This window comes from Cetorhinus maximus, chromosome 28 (genome assembly GCF_964194155.1).
Source record: "Cetorhinus maximus chromosome 28, sCetMax3.hap1.1, whole genome shotgun sequence".
NCBI lineage: Eukaryota > Metazoa > Chordata > Chondrichthyes > Lamniformes > Cetorhinidae > Cetorhinus > Cetorhinus maximus.
The window spans coordinates 24,357,128-24,366,964 of record NC_135906.1 but is presented as its reverse complement, the minus strand read 5'-3'; the positions used below and the strand labels follow the sequence as shown (position 1 = coordinate 24,366,964).

The 9,837-nt window shown below is 44.3% G+C and overlaps 1 long non-coding RNA gene across 1 annotated transcript; it reads left to right on the top strand.

Annotated features, from left to right (window-relative positions):
- Window positions 1–9,492, top strand: LOC144669014 (uncharacterized). The gene is made up of 3 exons (XR_013573586.1): window positions 1–1,810; window positions 7,096–7,146; window positions 9,372–9,492. It is a non-coding gene; the product is annotated as an uncharacterized LOC144669014 (long non-coding RNA).
- Window positions 9,493–9,837: the final 345 nt, after the last annotated feature.

Below are 9,837 nucleotides of genomic sequence, written 5' to 3'. Positions count from 1 at the left end.
GGATTGTCATGGGTGGCAGTTATCATCATTCCCCATCTCCGCACTTTACAAAAGCATTCAGAGAAATCAAAGAAATTTACAGCATGTGAAGAGGCCAATCGGCCCGTCATGTCTATGTTGGCCAACAAGTAGCCATTCGGCCTAATCCTACTTCCCCTAGACTTGTAGGTTACAGCACTTGACGTGCATATCCAAATGCTTTTGAAATATTAGGAGGGATCTAAAAGTCTTCTTGACATCATCAACTCCAAAACATTTTACTTGCAAATTGACAATTCTATCAAACAAAATCCAACAATATACAACGAGGGAGGCTTCCTACCTCACTACAGGCCACACGGAGATGATAACCAGTATCAAGATGTATTTGATCCAGAATGTAATGTATATCCATCTCAAATTCACACCTCCACACACTCATTGATCCATGCACTCTCTAACTCTCTCCCATTGCCCAGCCAGGAGGCACTGCCCTTACACACCTATCTATCCGGTCATAGCCAAAGAGCCTCCCACACTGGCTTCTCCACCAGTCCTGCCCGACCACTCCCACAGTCTTATCTCTGGAGTTTGCTTAACCCCAACCCCCAACCTCCTAATACTTATCTACATGCTGCCTGTCAAAGACATCATCCAAAAGTAGGTCGGATTCCATATGTAGGCTGATGACATCCAGCTCTATCTCACCCCGCTCACCCTCCACATTGTCCTGTTGTTTGTCTGATATCCATTACTAGGGGGGCAGAAGGTTCTCCCATACCAATATTGGGTGGACCCATTGTCTTTGGTTGTCACCACCTACTTCATTCCTTAGCCATCAACTCCATCCTTCTCCTTAACCACTGTCTGAGGATCATTCAGACTGTTCACAAACTTAGCCTCCTTTTTAACCCTGAGCTGAGCTTCTGATATCCATATTCCCTTCATCAGCAAGCTCGCCTGCTTCCAACACTGTAATTTAACCTTCTCCCTGACTGTCTCAGCTCATCTACTGCTGAAACCCTCATCCATACCTCTGATGCCACCCGACTCAACTATTCCAATGGTCTCCTACCTTCCACCCACTGTAGAGAGCACTTACCTAAGACTCAGTTTTCCACATCCTAACTTACCAAGCCCTGTTCACCCATCCCCTCTGTGCTGGCTGATCTACATGGGTTCCCCCTCTGGCGGTTCCTCATTTTGAAATTCTCATTCTCATGTTCAAGCCCCTCCATGGCCTTGCCCCCTCCCTAACTCTGTTAACTCCTCCAGCCCCACAACCCACTGAGAGCTCTGCGCTCCCCGAACCCTGACCCCCTGAGCTCCATCTTTCCACCATTGGCAGACTGGCTTTCAGCTGCCTAGGCCCCAAACTCTGGAATTACATCCTTAACCTTCTCTGCCTCTCTCCCTCTTCCTTTAAGTTGCTCTGTCCCTTGGACCCAGATTTTGACCATCTGCCCTAATATCACTTTGTGTGGCAAATTTAGTTTGGGAAACACTATTGTGGGGCTCCTTGGGGCCATTTAAGATGGGACATTAATGCAACTTGTTGTTAATGGGCCAAATGTGTACTGTACTGTACAGTTCTATGAATATATATACCTACACATATTAATGTTCATTTTTCATCTTGCTTTGTGGATACTGCCATCACGAGGCATGTATAGGTCAAGACTAGACTGAACTCCAATATGCTCATCTCTGGGGAGATCCAAGTAGCGAAACTATGCTCAGGCTTGATGTGAAAGCGCCATTGCCTGAGTTAACATCTTCTGCTTTTAACACATTGCTGCTACTCTGGGTGACTTGGTTACATTTTGTAATAGTGAGTGTTTCATTTTAGAACGAAGAGGAGGGGAAGAGCAAATAACCTTTCATCCTACGTGAACTTACACAGATAAATGGTTAAAGGCCCAGAGAACTGGCAGTGCTGTGGTCAGATTTACAGGGAGAGAATATTCCACTGGCCATTAAGGCCATGTAAAACCCAGTAATATGTAATAAAGCATATTGTTTGGGATCTTGTTCACTCGCTTCCCCATCCCTACACAAATCATTGGAAGCACGAGCATATTTGGATGGAGAGGAGAATCACTACCTTTTGGCTCTGCCACTTAAAAAAAAAATCTACAAATGCTGAAATAAAACCGGAAAATGTTTGAAATGCGCCCTTGCCCTGTCAATACCTGGGAATGAAAAAGGGTCCAGATCTTGAGTTAGGGTCTGCCATCATTACTCCAGGGGCCCATCTCACCTCTTGCCCCTTCAGAGGTGCAGCACTGAGCTCTCTTGCTTGTGTCCCAGGTGCCCTCAGTATTCACAGAATCTCACAGTGCAGAAGAGGCCCTTCGGCCCATCAAGTCTGCACCGACACGTGAGAAACACCTGACCTACCTACCTAATCCCATTTGCCAGCACTTGGCCCATAGCCTTGAATGTTATGATGTGCCAAGTGCTCATCCAGGTACTTTTTAAAGGATGTGAGGCAACCCGCCTCCACCACCCTCCCAGGCAGCGCATTCCAGACCGTCACCACCCTCTGGGTAAAAATGTTTTTCCTCACATCTCCCCTAAACCTCCTGCCCTTCACTTTGAACTTATGCCCCCTTGTGACTGACCCTTCAACTAAGGGGAACAGCTGCTCCCTATCCACCCTGTCCATTTCATTTTAATTTTGTGCCATTTGACATTGCCTGCCATCATATCCTGACACTGTTTCAATATTTCAGCTTTTTAAAAGATGAATGAAAATCTGAAGTAAACCAGAACATTGAAAAGACACTGGTCTATGTGCATATGAAGTTGATTTTAACAGAAATAAGCTTCTGTGGTCATTGAAAGTTTTAATATTTTGAAAATTTAGTCTTCCCTTGCCTTTCTTTCACCCAACTCTCTTTAACCCTCTCTGGCTTTTTCTGTCCATATAAAATCTCCTTTTTCTATCCCTATCTGTTGCTCTCAATATAGAACTCACCTCTCTTCAACCCTGCCCATCGTTTACTCGCTCTCTATAATTTATCCTCTCCCTCTAAAACTGTCTGGTCTGTTTCTCTGTCGATGAATAATTTCTTGTCTCTAACCCTATCTCCCTAAATGTAAGAAGCATCTCTCTTTAATCCTCACTCTGTCTCTCTCTCTCTCTCTCTCTCTAAATCCACCTCTCTTTAACCCTCACTCCCTGTCTATCCATCTAACCCCATCTCTCTTTAATCCTCTCTCTCTCTGCCTCTCTCTTTCCCTAACTCGATTTCTCTTTAATCCTCTCTCTCTGTCTCTCTCTCTCTATCTCTGTCTCTCTAACACCATCTCTCTTTAACCCCTCTCCCTCTCTCTCTCTCTAACTCCATCTCTCTTTAACCCTCTCTCTAACTCCATCTCACTTTAACCCTCTCTCTCTAACTCCATCTCTCTTTAACCCTTTCTTTCTGTCTCTTTCTCTCTAACTCCATTTCTCTTTAACCCTTCCTTCCTGTCTCTCTCTCTCTCTAACTCCATCTCGTCTTAACCTTTCCTCTCTCTGTCTCTTTCTAGCCCCACCCTTCTTTAACCCTCTTCACCTCTGTCTCCCTCACTCTAACCCCATTTCTCCTTAACCCTCTCTGTCTAACTCCATCTCTCATTAACCCACCCCCTCTGTCTCTCCCTCTCTTTCTCTCTAACCCCTTCTCTCTCTAACCCCCTCTCTATCTTTGTCTCTTTTTAACCTTCTCTCCCTCTATGACTCCATCTCCCTTTAGCCCTCTCTTTCTGCCTCCATCTCTCTTTACTCCTCTCTCTCTCCCTGTCTCTCATTCTAACTCCACCTCTCTTTAATCCTATTTTTCTCTGTCCCGCTCTCTCTAACTCCATCTCTCTTTAACCCTGTCTCTCTTTATCTCCCTCTCTCTAACTCCATTTCTCTTTAACCCTCTCTCTCTGACTTTGTCTCTCTTTACTTCTCTCTCTCCCTGTCTCTCGATCTACCTCCATCTCTCTTTAATCCTATTTTTCTCTGCGTCTCTCTCTCTAACTCCATCTCTCTTTTACCTCATCTCTCTATCTCCCTCTCTCTAACTCCATCTCTCTTTAACCCCCTTCTCTCTGTCTCTCTCTAACACCATCTCTCATTAACCCTCTCTCTGTCTCTCTCTCTCTCTCTCTCTATCTTTCTGTAACTCCATTTCTCTTTAACCCTTTCTCTCTCTATCTTGTTCTAGTCCGAACTCTCTTTAACCCTCTTTCTCTCTGTCCCACTCTGTCCAACCACATCTCTTTTGAACCTTCTCTGTCCCTCTCTCTAACTTCATCCTTCTCTGCCTCTCTCTCTTTCTCTCTAACTCCATCTCTTTTTAACCCCCTCTCTCCCTTTGTCTCTGTCTCTCTCTCTCTCTAGCCCCATCTCTCTTTAACCCTCTATCTCTCTGTAACTCCATTTATCTTTAATCCTCGCTGTCTCCCTGTCTCTAACCCCATCTCTCTTTAACCCTCTCTCTGTCTCTCTCACTAACTCCATCTCTCTTTAACCCTCTCTCTGTCACTCTTTCTCTCTAACCTGATCTTTGTTTAATCCTCTCTCTCTCGATTTGTCTTGCTCTTTCTCTCTAATCCCATCTCTCTTTAACCCCATCTTTCTTAGTCTCTGCCTCTCTCTCACTCCCTAACCCCATCTCTCTTTAACCCCCCACCCTCTCTCTTTCTCTGACCCCATCTCTCTTTAATCCTCTGTCTCTCTGCCTCTCGCTCTAAACTTCATCTCTCTTTAATCCTCTCTTTCTCTGCCTCTCTCTCTGTAACTCCATCGCCTTTTAACCCCATCTCTCTCTATCTCCTTCTCTAACTCCATCTCTCTTTAACCCACTCTCCATCTCTCTCTCACTCTAACTCTATCTCTCTTTATCCCTCTCTGTATGTCTCTCAGTCTAACTCCATCTCTCTTTAACCCTCTCTCTCTGTCTCTCTCTATCTCTCTGTAACTCCATTTCTCTTTAACCCTTTATCTCTCTGTCTCGCTCTACTCCTAACTCTCTTTAACCCTCTTTCTCTCTGTCTCCCTCTCTCTAACCAAATCTCTCTTTAACTCTCTGTGTCTCTCTTTGTCTCGCTCTTTCCCTCTAACCCCATCTCTCTTTACCCCCTCCTCTCTCTGTGTCTCTGTCTCTCTCTCTAGTCCCATCTCTCTTTAACCTTCTCACTCTGTCTCTCTCTGGAACTCCATCTCTCTTTAACCCCTCTCACTCTGTCTCTCTCTAACCTTCTGTCTTTAAACCTTCCTCCCTCGGTCTCTCTCTAGTCCCATCTCTCTTGAACCCTCTTTCTTCCTGTCTCCCTCAATCTAACTGTATCTCCCTTTAACAGCCTCTCTCTCTGTTTCTCTCTCTCTTTCTCACTAACCCCTCCCTGTTTAATCCTCTCTCTCTCTTTGTCTCTGTCACTATCTCCCTAACCCCGTCTTTCTTTAACCCCCTCTCTTTCTCTCTCTCTCTAACTCCATCTCTCCTTATCCCTCTCTCTGACTCTGTCTCTCTAACTCTATCTCTCTTTAACCCTCTCTCTGTCCCTCTTTCTCTCTAACTCCATTTCTCTTTGACTGTCTCCATCTCTCTCCCTAACTCCATCTCTCTTTAATCTTCTCACTCTCTGTCTCTCTCACTCTAACTCCATCTCTCTTTAACCCTGTCTTTCTCTAACTCCCTCTTTCTAACTCCATCTCTCTTTAACCCTCTCTCTGTGTCTCTCAGTCTAACTCCGTCTCTCTTTAATCCTCTCTTTCCCTGTCTCTTTCTCTCTCTCTCTAACTCCATCTCTCTTTAACCCTCTTTCCCTATCTCCCTCTCTCTAACTCCATCTCTCTTTAACCCCTCTTGCTCTATCTCTCCAACCATCTCTCTTTAACCCTCTTTCTCTCTGTCTCCCTCTCTCTAACCCCATCTGTCTTTAATCTCCCCTCTCTCTTTGTCTCTGTCTCTCTCTCTCTTTAACCCCTTCTCTCTTTAACTCTCTCTGTCTCTATCTCTCTAACTCCATCGCTCTTTAACCCTCACTCTCTAACTCCATCTCTCTTTAATCCTCTCTCTGTCTCTCTCTCTAACTCCATCTCTCTTCACTCCTCTCTCTCTCTCTAACTCCATCTCTCTTTAACCTCCCTCCTCTCTGTGACTCTCTCTCTATCGCCATCTCTCTTTAACTCTCTCTCTCTGCCTCTAATTCCATCTCTCTTTAACCTCCTCTCTCTGTCTCTCTTTCTAACTCCATCCCTCTTTAACCCTTTACCTCTCTAATGCCATCTCTATTTAACCCTTTCTCTCTAACTCCATCTCTCTTTAATTCTTCCTCTCTCTGTCTCTCTCTAGCCCCATCACTCTTTAACCCTCTTTCTCTCCATCTCCCTCTCTCTAACCTCATTTCTCTTTAACTCTCTCTCTCTGTCTTTCTCTAACTCCCTCTCTCTTTAACACCCCTCCCTGTCTCTCTCTCTTTCTCGCTAACCCCATCTCCCTTTAACCCCCCCTCTCTCTTAGTCTCTCTCTCTCTAACCCCATCTCTCTTTAACCCTCTCTTCCTATCTGTCTCTCTTTAACCCTCTCTCTTTGTCTGTCTCACACTCTAATCTCATTTCTCTTTAACCCTCTCTGTCTGTCTCTCTCTAACCCAATCTCTCTTTAACCCTCTCTCTCTCTCTGTCTCTGTGTCTCCCTCCAATCTTATCTCTCTTTAACTTGTTTGTTTTTCTTTCTCTCTCTGTAACCTTTGATCCCTCTAATCCTATCTGTCTGTTTCTCTCTCTCTATATATATATACACCATCCACATGCATCTCTCTCTAGACCCCCATCTCTCTTTAACCCTGACTATCTTTTTCTGAACTTATCTCTCTCTCCAACCTTCTCTCTCTCTAACCCAGTCTCTCTTTCTCTCTAACCTGCCACCACACCCGCCCCCTCTCCACCCCAGTCTCTTCTCTCTCTATGACCCTGCCTCTTCCCATCTAATTGTATAAACTCTGTCTCCCCGACTTTTTACATGTATAATGTGTGTGTGTGTGTATCTGATGATAACATTTCCAATCTCTTTTCTCCTATCCCACTCTCACTCGGCTGTTCCCCAATTCCATATAACTTCCGACCGAATAAAGCTCAACTCGGTGTTTACGCAAGTCTTGAGTGGAAACCCTGGAAAACGACAGGTTTGTCATTCTGTCACTCCGCCCATAGCTTAAGTTCAGACGGGGACAGCGTCTCTCCTCCAGTTGCACGCGCCTCTTGGCAAAATATTTGTGTGCGTGGATTTGTTACTAGGAAGAAGATGTAGATTATTTTTATAAGCAGTTTTAGGAGATGGGCGGTCTTGTTGCCTGTCCAAAGTTGAACGGAATCAATATGTCATATAGTTGTGGTGTTATATAGTTTTATGATGCCTATCAAAGAGACTGGGGCCACTTTCACAGGGAGTGTATCAGGAAATGATTAAACTCGAGTGCACTCAAAATCTGTGTTAGTTAAGGGGGCACATGGTTTAAATAAATGCGTTTTTAATAGTTCAAAAGTCACTTCTTCACTAGAGATGAAAGATTTATATTTGTGAACCATTAACCTCTGATTAGTAACTCCAGTAATAGTTGATTATTGGAATTTGATAGTGTGCACACAATGGGGAATTAAACTGAAATTCTTTGAAGTGGAGATTTTTTTTTTAAATACTCTTAATAAATCTTGTACTTGTAACTTCGGGACATCAATTCTAGATTAACATTGTGAACTTGCCTTTGGCTTTAATACTAAGGTCGGTTTTGTAAATTAACCTGACTGCACCAATAAAGAGATTAACCTCGCCTCTCTTTGGCTACTTGGGTGGTACCAGAATGTCAGATTTCCAACACTTGGCACTTATCAGTTTATTTTCACAACAGAAGCTTGTTTCCATTTGTACGGGTGATTTGGAAGCGGATTTCTCAGTCTATCTGTAACAGTCCCACTTCCTTGTCCCAGCCTTTGTGTAGAACACGAACCAATAGCTTCATGCTCTTCATCTACCACGGGCTCAATTCTAGTCTAGACCCTTCTAGTCTGGACATGTCAGCATCATTGTTCTCAGACAGAGAGGTTTGCTCCTATAACTTATATTCTGTGGGGGGTTTGGTGGAGCGTCCATCAGTGTAAGGGAGGCTGTATCGACTGGACTCTCACCCAAAGTTCATTCTATTTCAAACCTTCCGAATCAGGAACTTTTTCCCACGTTTGAAGCCCTTGTCCTTTTCATTTTGTTACACAATATCTGTCACTCCACCGGGTGTATCACACAGTCAACCCAGCGCTCGTTTATTTGCAGTTTAAAGCCGGAGTATATTAACTCGAAATCATTCAAAGGGCAGAAGGAGAATAAAAGTTTGCTTGGCTCCACTTTATGGCTTCTTTTGAAGGATGTGAATGTTTGTTTCTGTTGTTATCGTGGAGTTGTGGCGTAACAATGGCATGAATTCACCCTCGGTAACTCGGTAACACAGATTCACAGAATCCCAGCACTCTGGGCACACCGGAGGAGTCCAGCGTATTCACCCTATACTGAGAATCTTTGTAATTGCCACTTTCCTATACTCGCACGTCTCATTTTTCTCCAATGCAGAACCTCTCGGCCTCCCTCCCTCCGAAAATCTACTGGCTTTTTAAAGCTCAACTGGACGCCCCCTCAGCATTTTACTTTTCCTCCGTTACTCCCGTTCAACCCCGTTCGCTCTACAAGGTTAAAGAGCAGGTTTCCTCCTTGTTTTTAAACCTGCTCTTTAACCAGGTTTCCTCCATTTAAAAAAAAGAACTATTATTCACCCTCCCGTTCCCCTCCCTTACAAGAGAGACTAAACTTCAAATGGGACTTCATTGGCCCGTCGAGGCGTTCGGGGGGGGTGGGGCGGGGGGGGGGTGGTGGAAAGGCGCTATGGAAATGCAAGGTCGTTCATTCCCCTTACAGATTTTTGCAATTACATTAACGTGCCCACAAAAACAATCTCTCTCTCTCACACACACACACACACACACACACACACTTCTGTGAGAAACATGTTATTTGAAAAAGTAATTAGGAACAGTCTGAGACTGAAACATGTTTTGTACATGGTTATGTGGTGTGTTTCATGTTGTTAGTAACACATCCACAAAAGACCTTCCTAAGGGGAGGGGAGGGAGGCTAAACTGTCCTCCTCCCGTTTCTTTTTTTTTTAAAAAAAGGACACACCAATTGTTGCAAGTGTCCCATGTGATAGTTTATGGCAACACACCGCACATGTAAACAGCCTGCTCCTCGCCATTAACGCCAGGGATTACAATTAAATCAGTTACAGATAAGAGAGAAAATGTGTCCAGATGTGGGTCAACACTTTCACTGTATATAAAATTAACAGGTTTTTATTTGTCTCAGTCCAGTGGGCCGTTCGGCAGAATACCAAATAAAAAAAACAACCCACAAATTAAAAAAGAAAGACACATCTATCAATTTGTCATTCTGTGAGAATTCAATGCTGCTCCAAAAGTGGACAGAGGTGATAAATATTTCCCCATACAGAGAAATAGGATTACGGAATCGGGACAAATCGCCACCAATTCCTCCTAACTGCTGTTCAATTGGTATCTCGACATTTAAACAGTGACCGTTCTATAGTTTTCACACGTACTAATCCCCAACATTACTAGTTTGTATTTTTCTTTCGTTTCCATGTTGATGTCTCCATTGCCAGAAGGAGGGAGAATAGGGGCGAATGGGGAACACATCTGTCTCAGCAGGCCTGGGTGCAGTGGGCAGGGGTGCCAGACACAGACCACCCCCCCACCATCCTTATTGTGGGTACAACAATGTTAAGCTCTTGACTTAGACTCAATCCTTCACA